Raw genomic sequence first — 13,848 nt, 5'->3', positions numbered from 1 at the left:
GTTGTTTTGTATTCTTTTGTTGCTGGTTTAAATAAATATACATGGATGCATGTTAAGGCAATGCATTCTGCATGTGTAAACTTTTTTTTTTAATGCCTCACAAACATAAAAGGAATCCATTTAAGAGAAACAAATAAATTAGCTTTAAAAGATAAACAATTTAGCCCTGGCATAATTTAACATGGTCTTAGTCTCAAGAAAAAGGAGTAAATGCCATCTCAGATGCCAGCTCTAAATACCCCAGAGAGTTCTTCTCCAGATCTGTGTATTTCCACAGCACTCTGCTTGAGGAAAAATCAGGGTGGGGTCAGAATGGGGAATATGAGGCCATCAGCAAGGAGGGGAAACACACACGCAAATTATTTCAAGAGTCATTTAAAAGATTCTAGTGAAAATGACTAGAGCAGAAGCAAAGGACGACAACAACAAACGTTGGAATAAATCTCCTATGCTTTGAAAAGCTCCTGCATGTACTAAACGTTCTTAATTTGGACCCTCATCAAGTTGCCCCTGAGATCCCTTAGCTCTGAGCTCCTGGGACCAAGCTGTGGCCATAGGCAAGAATGTGCCTGTGCGATTTCACCCAGTGCACAAGTCTGAATAGGGAGATGGGGACACAAGAGCAGAGCTGCCTGGCCACGCGGGTGTGGGGTCAGGACTGGGACAATCAAAGCTGCCTCACGCTGCCCGGCCTCATTCCATCCAGAGACTTGGCTGCGATGCTGGTTGTCTCATCATTTCCCCCTTTTGAACCTCTAGTTTGTTGTCTTTCTGTGATAGCAAGCTGTGTTTTGTTTTGGGCAAAAAGGGAAGTAAGAATGTGACAGAAGAACAGAAGGGAGAAACACACTTTATGGACTCGTTTGATATGAAACGTTGACCTCATGTCCAAAAGATGCAATTAAAGAGTATATCTCTCCCTCATTTGCATGGCTTATTTCCCCAGACGTGTTTTTGGTATTGAAAATGAATGGTATTCCCATACAACATGTGTCTCAATTTGTAATGATATCCTCCTTGCAGCTGGCTTAGTTCTCCAACTGTTTCTAAAATGTTACTGTCTTAAATTTGAGCCAACCTACAATAACAAATTATCTGGAAGCAACGTGGCTGAGCTGCATTTGGTGAGAGAAGGGGAAACCCTATATTTCATCCTTCAACTCTTGTTTTGGAAATTCAGAACTGTAACATGATCTTTTTCTAAGGAAATCTACACACGCACACTTTTAAAATTGTGCATATTGGGTGTTGTGGGAGCAGGAATGAGCAGGTTTAGGTTTCTCTGCAAAGTTCTGCATCCCATCAACAAACCCTTTTGATATTTTAAACCCATATTTAGAGTAATTTCAAGATATTTGGAGCACATGTGGTTAAATGTAAAACTTTGTCATTATGATTCGTTGGATGTTTTTATTTTAAATATTTATAAGCCATTTTTAAGTACTTTATCCAAAAGATTTCTCCTACTAAAATACTATAATTGAGTGGTATCTGAGCATCAACTGAGCGTATAGTAGACAGAGGGTGAAGTCACTGCAACACGCATGCACGTTCTTCTTGCTTTTCTGGTTTTGATTCAAATGTTGTTTTTAGTAGATTCAGCTTATTTTTTAACTGTATAAAAAGTCATGAACTGGATTGGTTGTCTCTGGTTTTTTTTTTTTTTTTATGAGCAAATCCCCCAAAGGTAAAATGTTCAACTTGAATTATGTCGATTCCTACGCCTTTTTTTTTATCCTGAGAATAATTAATAAAACTTTCCATTAGAGTGTTGGATTGGAATCTGTGCCCATAGGAACTTAAAAGTGTTATATTGTTCCTCTAACATGTCTTAGAGACAGTTTATTGGTGGTTAGATTGAATTCTTTACTATTCACCCTCGGCCATCAGAAACTGAGACATAGATCCCATCTTTATCATAAGTAGCCTATTTGAGTACTTAATATGAGAAAGAGGAAGGGGGGGGGGCGGGGAAAGGCCTTTTTCCAAACTTAAAATCCATTTAACCTTCACAAGTTATAAATTTCAAACTGACCACAGGCCTCTGGGGCTCACACTCTTTATGGCTGGCAAAATACAACTTTCTGGTAAGAATGGGGAAAAGAAGGCTTTAAAAGGGCTCATAAACTTGCTTGGACATCTACTAGCTCTTACCAAACAGCATTTTCATGAGTTAAGTGTAAATGAGTCAGAAACATATAGATTGAATTTCTTTTAAAATACACGTGGGTTTAAAAATTAAGGCCAAAGTGCTTGGCAAAATAAGTTTTGGTTTTAGCCAAACCTCAAATGTTTGAAAAAAATAGTTCTACAATTTGCCAAACCAAAAATATATCCAGGTCCCTCCATTCCTCTCATTTAATACGATGCCATCATAGGCATGGGACTGAATGTCTATTTTCATATCCACCAGGGTTTGAGCAATGTGAGTCCCAAATACTAAGTGAAAAACTATGAAAAATCTTTTTGTGGAAAAACTTTATGACCTTGAAAATGAAGATGAGCAGTCACTGGTTCAGGGTTCTGATTTTGATAGCCCTTCTCACTGTCTGATCCTCTGATCAACTTGTTCTCTGTCTCAGCTGTGTGTGTGTGTGTGTGTATGTGTGTGTTTGATGCACAGAATAACTTTTTAAAGATCCTATATTTGAAATGCTTAATTTTTACTTAATTAATATACCACGATCCACAAAAGTTAATAAACTCTTAATCATATCTGAACAAAGGGAGGCAGTCCCCGTTTACTCATTATGGTTCAAAGTTAGTCTTCATTTATTTCCCTAGAGGGTAACACTTATCCGTTTTCAATCAATTGTCTTGAATACTGACTCCACGCAGGAGAGGCTGCTAAAGAGTTAGAAGGAAGGAAGGAAAGAAGGATGGAGGGAGGGAGGCAAGGAGGGAGGAAGGGAGGAGGGTGGGGAGGGGAGAAAGAGAAAAGCCAAGAAGTGGGAGAGGGAGCGGCAGGAGTCTTTGACTTGTTTTGAGGAGCCAGTGACCTGAGAGAGACAGGAAATAATCAAGCTCACTGTTACGAGCCTCATGCAGAACCTGCTAATAGATGTGATACTGCAGACAGAGGGCTTTGACAAGAGCAGGGACCCAGGCAGTTCACACTTTGTTGTAACTTGGTACCCAGCTTGGGGCTGGCAGGATGGGCACGTGAATGAGAAGAGAGGGTCAGGAAAGGTGTAGTTAATGGCATGACCACGGTAGGACTCCATACAGCAGGTGAATTTGGGGTTAGGTTATAAAACCCAGAAGGGCCGTGAACTGGCAGTCAGGAATCGGGGAATAGGGGAGGCAGTAGGGTGTCAAAAGCCACAGGTGAAGAGAAGAGAAGCCACATGAGGGAGGGCTGTCCCTTCACCCAATTGGAGCAGAGGGCTTGCCTGCAGAGTGGGCAAGGCGGGAGGCCGGACGAGGGCAGGTGGGTATTGGAGCAGAGGGTTGTGGAGCTTGTACTCTGAACATCAGGCAACGTCAGGAATGGCTGGAGGTCTGTGTTTGAGGAAAATTCCTTTAGCAGCTGTTTGCAGACTGAAAGGAAGCAAGAGAGAGACTGGCATCGCTGAAGCCGATCCCTGCATTCTGATGACAGGCTAATTACCAGCAGTGAATTCTAAACATGGCAGGACGTTCTCGCTGCAACATGGGGGGATGAGCACTGCCACATCCACGTTTTAAGTATGAAAAGCCGTCGTAGCAATGCGCAGGGAGGATGGACTCTTTTCTTTGAGCCCAGAGTAGGCCTAAAAGGCTTCATGGCACACAGTGGAAGGAAACCTCAAGACTACAGAACATCCCAAAGTTCAGGCAAGGGGATACTGGCCAGGGCCCCAGATTGTCATGGAAATAGGGCTCCACCCTTCTGACGACCCCCAGCCCTCCCCTCCCCCCCCCCCCCCCCCCCAACCCCCACCCCACCCCCCCACCCACGGCTGCTCTGAACCTTAGGCTGCTGGGGCAGGGCGTGGTGCAGGCTGTCAGTCGCCTCTTAGGTGCTCAAGGAAGACAGTGGCTCACCTAGCAAGGGACGTCCCTGGATGGACGTGGAGCCTGGACAGTGGCCATGGTGATGCCCAAAGCTCTGTCTTTGGACTGAAGAGCAGCCACAGGCTTGGGTGGCTTGCTCAAGGTCAGACACCAGGAGAGATGTTCACAGAAGCTGAATCAGATCCCCCCAGGGCCAGCAGGTACTTTTAAAAGAGTTTGGTGACTGTGGGAGATGTCCTTTTATCTTTTTAACTCCCCAGACCAAAGGCCTTCTGAAACTTTTCCTGTGGTGAAGTGGACTCCCGGTAGTAAAGGGAGGCAGTATCTGGTTTAGGGGTACACACCTATGCCTTGAGGTTGGGCCAGCCTGTGTTCAGATTTAAGCAGAGCCGATGACTGAGGGAGGAAGTGGTTTCTCTCCTGGAGCCTAAGTCCCTAGCTCATCACATTGCTGGGAAGAACAGATGAGGAAACCTAGGTAGAGTGTGGTGCATGTGCGGTACCCAGGAAAGCGAGTTCCTGTCTTATTAGAAAAGCTACAAGGCCTAGGAGAGGAGCCCAGGGCTGGAGTGAGGTCTGCTTGGTCTGAAACTGGCTATGTTGCTTATTACCAGCTGTGAGTTTGGACAGGTTTTATAACTGTGTTGTGCCTATATCTTTCTCACTAAACAGTTGTAATAACTAATATTTCCTGTGGCCTTTTTAGATGTAAGCAGTGTTCCAGATGTCATATGCCCACAACAACCCTCTGGGGTTTTGTTATTAAACCCATTTTATAGATGAAGAAACTGAGGTACTGAGATGTTAAATATCCTACCCAGAGTCACTAGCCAGTAAATGGCAGTCCTGGGATCTGACTGGTAGCCTAGATTCAGAGTGTCCCTGAAAAACCACTGAACATGTCTTATATACCAAAAAAAAATGAAGGTAATAAGGCCCACTTCATAGTTATCGGGCTCCAGTGTAAACAACGGAAGTACAATGCCCAGGAGGTTCCTGGCGTATATATAGTAGGTGCTCATTATAAGAATTGTCGGGGTAATGCCTGCAGCCCAGAACTTCCTTCAACGTGTCATGGGAGGTCATGAAACACTTCCATGCTACCAACCTCGGAAGTTAGGGAAACTATTCCAGAAATCCTCCTAAGATGTCTGGCTCCACTTGTATAAGCAGAGACTGGGGCACGCAGAACACATGCTCAAGGTCACAGAGAGGTGCAGCCAGGATCAGAACCTGAGTCCTCTGCCTTTCCCCTCAGTGGGACACCGGATACGACCTGGGCTGCTTGAGTTACACAGCTGGTGCCAAGGACCAGAATCATGCTTTTGCCACCTATGGCATTGCTTCCTCACACCGCAGAGCTGATTTCAGAGAGGAAATAGGTTGTACCTGAGTATCTGGAAAGGCCAGAGAAAAGCAATTATTAGCCACACACTCCATCTCATTCTCTGTTGGGGAGGGGGCGGCCAGGAATCAGCATGCTTGCTCTTATTTTTCACATGAAATTTCCTTAAATATGAAGCCCTTCTCTCTTTCTCCTTCTGTCTTTCTGCTAAAGGGCTGGTTCTAAAGAATAAATGAAGTGTCAGACCTCTTTCCCAGACCTAGCCTAAAAATCTTAAAGTCTGTTGATCCATAGACAATAGCTACTTGCCACATAAAGCTGCCTTTTTCTCTCAGTTTTTTTTTCTTATCTTTTCTTTCTTTTAAACTTAGACTGCCTACGTTCAGATTATATAAATAACAAACTCAATCTTAGTACAATAAACATCTACTTTTGTGTCCAGGGCAGATTTTTTGGAAGGCGCGTGAGCCAACATCAGCTAGTTTGTGTATTGGCTAGGACTTGAATGAAAATGCAATTATTATTTCTTGTCAAAAAATTTCTTGGAGTTCTTGTCTCTAAGGCCCCTGCCAGCTTTGACATCTGCTTGTCAGGGGGAGGAAGGGGAGAGATGAAACCTGGACTAGGGGGCAGCCCTGCTCTGAGGGGAGCGTGGACTTTTGGGTTGTAGGAGCTAGACTTCAGATTTGCTCCTTTCTAGCCGGTGACCTTGAGCAAGCAAGTTCTTGGCAAAGTTTCCTCATCTGTAAAATGGGGACAGTGATAAATACTTCATTAGCATTATTGTTTCAATAATCAGTATATAAAATACACTTGTTTTCAAGTGAAATAAATATATAAAAGTGCCTAGTGTGATACTTGACATAAAGTAAGTGCTCCTTAAAATTTGACTCTTTTCTTTGAAAATGCTGTAACTTTCCCAAACTGAACAGGAAGAGCTTGGTCCCAAAAGTCAAGGGGCATAAGGATTGAGGCTTTTCTTCCAAAATTTCTTGCAAAACGTTAACTATATCATGTAATTCTTTGTTTATTTTTCTCTTTCATGAATGGATGTAGCCACTTGCTCCAGCACATTTGTAAAAATGTGTGCAGTTAGTCATGAATCCCTGCCTGTTTTTAGAAAAGGACCAGAGACAGGGTAATTTGTTTTGCTTAAACTCTCAGGTTTTAGAAAGGACTTGAGGTGGCTAAAGAAGATCCATTGTCCAGGGAGAAGATAAAGGCTTTTGCAGTGCACAGAAGGGGTTCTGCAGCTCAGGGTTCTCTTTCCTCCGGGATCTTTTAGAGGTCAGCAAGAGATAGCCGTGGCCTCTTGTGTGAACAAACAAGTTTCTCTGCCCATTTGACTCATAGAACCAGCTAAACAAAGAAAAACAAAACCTAAATTTGTAAAACAAAGAATTAAAGATGGAGTTATCCCAGTTGGGGGTCTCATATGGTTGGAATTTTTGTTGATTAAAGAGTAAAATAAGAGATATTGCTAAAGGAGGAAAATTATTAAAAAAAGAAAATCAAGGCCTTCTGTTTAGTTTAATTTTTTTTTCTTTTAGATAATATGAGCCTTAGCTTATCAGAGCTGTGGGGTGGGCAGCTCAGTAGTGATGGAACTTACTGTTGGTGCCACAGCCTTCTCATCATGGGTTATTTCCCAAAGCAATCATGCTAGAAACAAGAAGCGATGTTTTTAAATTACTTTCATCAATTAGCAAGCAAGCTCTAAGAAAAGAGATGCCATCTACTTTGTAAATTAAAATGGTTTCTAGCTTGGTAAAAGCCATTTCAGAACTCTTCACAAAGCAATAGTGGATGGAGGAGAAAGGGAACCATATTTTGGCAAAACCTTCCCAAGCTGTAGCCCAGTCCAGGATGGCTTGGTCCACGATCTGGCGTCACACCCGGGCTTATCAGCCAGTGCAGGCGGCTCTGTTCATTGACCACGGGGCTCTCCCCTTGTGAGCGTCCCAGAATAGCTGCAGCTACCTGAGAGCAGTCCAGTCCTTGGGGACTCATTATTGTCGCAGATAAACAGCATGGCCGAAGCCAGCACGTAATAGCTGTATTTAACTGTGATAAGTGATGGGCCGACGTGCCTGAGTGAGTGGCATCACGGCAGGGCCGGGATAACTGGACAAAGACAAGCCAGCCTGGCAGTGGGCATCTCTTGCACATCATAGGGTTGATGCCACAGGATTTTGGATTCGGGGGAATATATATGACAGACCCGGAGAGCTTGCAGTCTAGAAGACAGGACAGACCTCCAGGATTTTGTTTATGCTAATGACAAAGGTATTTAAGGAATCAAGGAAGAATGAAAATTTGGAAAATGGATTAGATTAATGGAGGCAGGCTTCCTCGCAGAGGTGGAATCTTGTATCACGGAGGGATTATCTTGAAAATACAGAGTAAGACACTTTTCATTGGAATACAGAAGAAGACATTTTCTGTGGCTACACGTTTATATTTGGGAATGTGTAAATTAGAAATTTTCCTTTTAAATGCAACCTGCATCTATCTTGTTTAGTCGCTAAGTTGTGTCAGACTCTTTGCGACCCCATGGACTGTAGCCCACCAGGCTCCTCTGTCCATGGGGATTCTCCAGGCAAGAATACTGGAGTGGGTGGCCGTTTCCTTCTCCAGGGGATCTTCCTGACCCAGGGATCAAACCCAAGTCTTCCGGACTGGCAGGTGAATTCATTATCATTGAGCCGATGGTTAGGCTGTAAAGGCCAAAGAAGAAAAGGTGAGAGTGACTCTATACTGACAGCATCAACATTAAGATGAGTTATTAACACTCAGGCCTATTTTTGTTTTCTATTGTGCTCTGAAAGTGCTCGTGTGATAAAGGAAAACTAAGTCAGTCTCAGCAGTGCTGTCCTCATGAAAAGGGAGAGTGTTGGTGGACAGAGGCTCGCTCAGTGTACTTGGCATGCAGTTATGACTCCACAAAGGAGACACTGAATTTCTCTGGCCAGAGGGGCAGCTGGGCCTGGGGTTCTGAGGGCACCCGGCTGTGTGAGCCTGCCGGAGAGCATGCACTGCGGAGCGGTTTTCATACACGGTGCCTGCATGGTCCATGGGATGGGCTGCACACGCGTGTGTGAGAGACATTCCGTGTGGCAGGGCCCTGGGCTGTCCTGCCTTCAGCAAACCCCCAATTCAGAGGAAAACCCAAATGTGAGGCACAAACAGAACTGCTTGCGTTAAGACACACTTCCCTTAGGAGTGTGTGTGTCTGTGTGTGTGTGAGAGAGATAGAAAGAAGACTTTTTCTAAAACTTAGGACTTCAGGGTGGAGACGTTGATAGCCTTTCTTCTACGGTGTGTACTTCCATACTTGATGATGGCTTTGGTCCAAAAATCCTATAAATACAGTCACAGAATATGAGAGATGGAAGATATAATAGAAAATCTCACCCAGGCCTTCATTTCACAGAGGGAGAATCCAGGCTCAGGGGGTTAAGGTATCAAGGTCACTGCAGAGGGTTCATGCTGGACTATAGTCTACGTCTCAGTCTCACTTACTGTAGAACTTTCCCCTTTACTCAGATCAGGAAATTTAGACAGAGAGGACAGATTGTCCCATATGATGCCTCTCCTGGGCAAGGGTCAGCTCGGGCCCTGAAACTTCCTGCCACGAGCGCTTTCTAAAACCCCAAGCTCACTCTCTCCCCACTCTTGAGTTTCACACCTTGCCAGCCAATAGCTCTCAGGAAGGTGACTCCCAAGCTTGGTACTTCATTTTCATTGATTCCTGTGTCACCAACAGAGGGGCTGCCCTGACCATCCAGAGCCAGGAGGACAGAGGAGGAGGCCTTCAGTTCACCCCCTCCTCAAATATCATCCGCCGAGAGCAACTCGCACTTCGGCAACACCACCATCCTGCCTGGGTGGGTGTCCTAGACTCGGCACGTGCGTGGGGAGAGGGAAGGAAATGGCACAGATATTGCCTTTAGCCATTAAAATAAGCTTGGTGTGAGGAGGATTTCTGAGCAGCAGGAGTGGGGCTGCAAAAAATAGAGTGCGGTGCAGCTGCACCCTTTAGAACTTTGGGGGAAAACACATATTATTTACCAGACAATAATAGATACCAGAGAATAATAATGATTATTATAGTGTTTGGGATGGCAAACGCTGTAGTTAAGGTTCCAGAATGGCTCTCATTATAATCCCGTTTTCCTGGTCCCTTATGAAAGCCTGGAGATTTTCTCCAAGCAGGCTGTTGCTGTCCGTGTTTGGCCTTTGTCCAAAGGCGATTTCAATATAAGGAGACTTATCTGAGACATATTCCCCTTTGGAGGCGGTCATGCTCACATTAAAGAAAAAAGCTATATCTTTGAAAAAGCAGTTGTAGCATTCTTGAGTGAGTAATTCAAAATGGTGGTGTTTCCCAGTCACTGGAAGAAAGCATTAAACACCTTTTTTTTTTTCCCCCTTTTTTAAGAAAGGTTTCAGAGGTCCCCTCTGACTATGAGATTTGGTCACTCTTGGTCCCAAGCCCAGAGGTAGGGATGGCTTTCCTCCCTTCACAGCAAGTTTCTTACTGTGCTTCTTACACAAAAATAAATCCTCCCCAGAAAAAGCTATGCTCTGTCCATTTGGATCAGTTTCCAAGTTCTTGTCTCAGTCCTTTGTGACCTCTTATTCGATGGTGGCTCTGTGTTTTTGTTTTGGTACCTCTTTTCACCTTTGTCTTAAAGAAAGCAAGAAAGAAAGAGAAAGGAAGGAATGAAAAAGAAGAGAGAGAGAGAAAGAATGAGAGGAAAAGAAATTAAAGTGAGCTCTTTATTCTGAGATAAATATCCACATTTCCAAATCTGACCATGCCAAATGAAAAGGTTTCCATGGCCTTGTAATTCCACTCCCATTGCATATTTGTGGTGTTTTGCATTTTCACTTTGGTTATTTAATATACATATTAAATGCACACAGATCTGGTGATTTAATGTGATTTGGGGAACTCAGGCATTTCCTGTCATGCACATTCAGATTTTCAAGTCTTGTTTTTTGGCTGATCATTATTATGGTTACCATTAACACCAGGATTTGGATAGCAGGGTTCAAAGCATGAGCTTGGATGTAGTCCTCCCAGTGGGCATTTTGACCTTTTCACACTTGCACTAAATTCATGCTGCAGACACTCTGAGCACGTTTCCAGGTCTCTCTGAGGCCTCTATTTCTTCATCTATAAAATGAGGAAATTGCGTATATTATCTCTGGGGTCCCTTCAAGTTCTCCATTCTGTCACCTGAAATTATTTGTTCATTGTTCTAGGAATAATCTCAACAATTGTAAAGATGTTTACGAGCCCTCTGCTACCACATCATGTTAGCCAAATTCTACCCATTCACATTTCTGACATCTCCATTTACGGGCAGGGGGGAAGAAAGTACTGTTTGGGGACATGGGGAACAAGAGTTGTTTGACTCCCATTCATTTGACAAATGTGTGTTGAACTGAACACATTTGTCCCTGGGTGTAGGGACATGAGCAAAACAGACACTACCCCACACCTCAGGGACTTCACAGTTTGGTTGGCCAACTTCTAAATGGCTGCTTCCTAGGGGTGACGGCGGAGTGTCTTCAGGAGGTTGTATTTTAAGCCAAGAAACTGGTAGCAAATGAAATAAGCCAGTAAAGATAGAGAGGCAGAGCCTGACATCTGTGGTGGAAGTTGGGATGGGCGTTGCCCACTTTCCTGGTGACTGTCCTTCATACCTGCTACACCGGGACGAGTCCCACGCTGGGTTTGGATATGAAGGGATGTGAGTGGCTCACCTTTCAGGCTGACCCACATGCTAAAACGTTCATCTCATGGCCTTCCTCCTTTGCAGCAAACCTCGGGGCTGTTACATGCGGTACGGGGGTGAGGTCTGCAGCTCCAAGTCCCCTAACGAGCTTGCCTGTCTTTGGGGGTGCCCTTGAGCAGCTCCAAAGACCTCCTGCCAGTTAAGGGTGCACTAACGTGAAGAGCAAAAGCTGCCGGGTCGCAAAGGATGCCGCTGTGGTCTTTGGGCGAGGGCGTGGTGCGCCATGCTCATTATGGTATTCCAAAAAGCGACTCGAGTTTCATTTCCTCACACAAAGCTGGCAGGGCTGACCCTGCGCAGAACCGTGAATGAAGTCGTGTGGAAACCAGGCTGTGCCGCCCCGTTGTGGGGCCTCCTCTCCAGTCTGACCTGCCGGCTGGAGAGTGCGCTGCTCTGACTCAGGCCGGGGTTCTCCCTAGCCTGGGGGTGGGGGGCAGTTTGGTCCAGTGGATTCTAACAAACCCCTTCTCCTCTATTTCTAGGAACGCGCACTCACAGGGTAACTTGCATGGAGAGAGGGCGCAGAGCAAACCATATCTCGCCATCCAATGACACCAGCTGGTCCGCTCACCACCCCCTCTGGCTAAAACTCAAGCAAATAAAGCCGCTTCCTGTCATTAAGCATCTCACAGGAAGCAGCTCTCCCTCAGTGGCCTCTAGCCCAGAGAAGCCAGCACGTCTTGGACCCACCAAGCGGGCCCAGCCTTCCTGCCGCCACCATCTCTGCTTCTCCCCAGAGGAACTTAGGGATTTTGCCCCTGGTTTGAAAAAAAAAAAAAAACACAAAAAAAACCAACAACAAAACACCAACAAGCCACAAGGACCAATGTAGGTATTCTCCCCGCCCCATCTTCCAAGGCTCAGAGGGTGAGGCTGGAAGACGATCCGAATTTGAAAACAAAAATCTTTTTTTAATCTTTTTAAAAACTGCTGTGGTTTTGCTGCTACACGAAGAGTTGTGATTTGCATTGTACGGTTTTGGACCTATACTGTTCACGTTTTGACGGCGGAGAGGGATCGTACTGGAGTCCCAATGCTTCCAGATTCATCTCTGTCCTGCCCAGGATGCACTTTTAAATGAAGAGTTAGAATATTTTATTGGCTAATATACTTTTCTTGTTATTTTTACAAAGGCCACCTTTATCCTTTTTAATGCCATATTTTCAGTGTTACACTTTTATGGCTTTTAATTTTCGATTTGACAGATGTAAGAAGCAGCATGAATAGTTTATACTGTGGTTTTTCAGAGACTGAATGCCAAGAGAACTCGGTAAATGTTTATTCTTCTCAGCTTTCTCTTTAAATTCCCCTAAATAGCGCCCCATTTGGGAACAGAGCAAGAGTGTTGAACTGAAGACCAAAATGCCCTGAAGGTGTAAAATAATCCGAGGGGGAATATTTGCTGGGCGTCACGAAAGACTTGGATGAAATTTCAACCCTGATGGTTTTCGGTGATCCAGGAAGTCAGTGAAGCAATCTCTCTATACGCAGAGCCCTTTCATGATAATTAGAATGGTATGGACAAACCAATGAAAACAGGAGGGAAAGTGAGAAAGCTCACCCATGATTCTGTTTCACTGTTTGCTTTCTCCTGTCATGGTTAAGAGAAATGTGCAATTCGATCCTCAATCAGTGGGTGGAGGATAACAGGGTAGATTTTCTTGTGTGCACTTGTACAGTTGTAGCTGGGAGTCCAGAAGTCCTCTAGAGCATGTGTACTGGCACTGAGTTGGTGAGACAGTTGTGGAGTATCCCATTCTGATGAGTACAGAAAAAGAAAATAAGGGAAAAAAAAAAAAAAAAGAAGAAAACAAAAAAAAAAAAGAAAAAAAATCAAATCACCTTGTGATTCAGTGTATCTGTTTACTAACTCCAATAAAGCAATTGTTCCCTCTGGAGGGGTCCAGGTGCCCCTGCCCACAGGCCACCAAGCTGGCAGCAGGAGGGGGCGGGCGAGGCCAGGACGGTGTCACGCTGGCCCTGAAGCACCACGGGGCCGTGGATGCGGTGTACATACTGTATTTCTATATCCTCCTTTGTACAGAGTCACTTAACAAGTCAAGCTACTGTCTTACAGGTGCTCCTTATTTATTAGAGCTGTGAGAGCTTGGGGGGACACACCTGGCGAGCGAGCTCGCTTTTTAAAAATGAAATGTGGGGGGCAGGGGAAGGGGGTGGGAGGGAGGGGAAGCTCGCAAGCCCATGGAGAGATTTATAAAAGTGAACAAAAGGAAAACTTCCAGCCACCGATTAAACCAACCAACCGACCCCAACACCAAACCCGCCCATGCAGGACGCAGCAGCCCCACCTCTGGGCATCCCTTTCCCTGCGGGGGGCCCCCAACGTTCTCCTCGCTCCCTGACACAGTGTCCGATTCATCAAACAAAAATAAATCTCTAAGAAAGAAAAATGCACTTACATGTGCTTATTTTGCTTTTCTCATTATTATGACTATTGTTGTTATTTTCCTTGTTACAGAAGGTGTGCATGTCTTTCCCCCAGGGAAATTTTTTTTTTTCATATAAGGCTAGTTTTAAAAGATGTCGAAATAGAAGGCGTGAAGCTGGCCCTTCCCAACCTGCATCTCTGCAAACAAGAGCCCACCTGGTCTGTTTGAGGGTCTGATTTCCCACCATGTCCATCACTGATAATACACAGCACATGTGGAGTGAGCTCTTGGGCCGGTATACGGGGGTGTC

The 13,848-nt window shown here is 44.8% G+C and overlaps 1 protein-coding gene across 2 annotated transcripts in view; it reads left to right on the top strand.

The window, feature by feature from the left end:
• SOBP (sine oculis binding protein homolog) overlaps positions 1-13,563 on the top strand; it is a 167,311-nt gene extending 153,748 nt beyond the window's left edge. For both annotated transcript variants that reach the window (XM_027972393.3, XM_015097362.4), the window contains one exon: positions 11,631-13,563. The gene's annotated coding sequence lies outside the window, so the exon portion shown is untranslated. The remainder of the gene's footprint in view (positions 1-11,630) is intronic.
• The last annotated feature ends 285 nt before the right edge of the window (positions 13,564-13,848 follow it).

Source organism: Ovis aries, chromosome 8, assembly GCF_016772045.2.
Source record: "Ovis aries strain OAR_USU_Benz2616 breed Rambouillet chromosome 8, ARS-UI_Ramb_v3.0, whole genome shotgun sequence".
Taxonomy (NCBI): Eukaryota; Metazoa; Chordata; class Mammalia; order Artiodactyla; family Bovidae; genus Ovis; species Ovis aries.
This window is presented reverse-complemented; position numbering and strand designations above follow the sequence as displayed.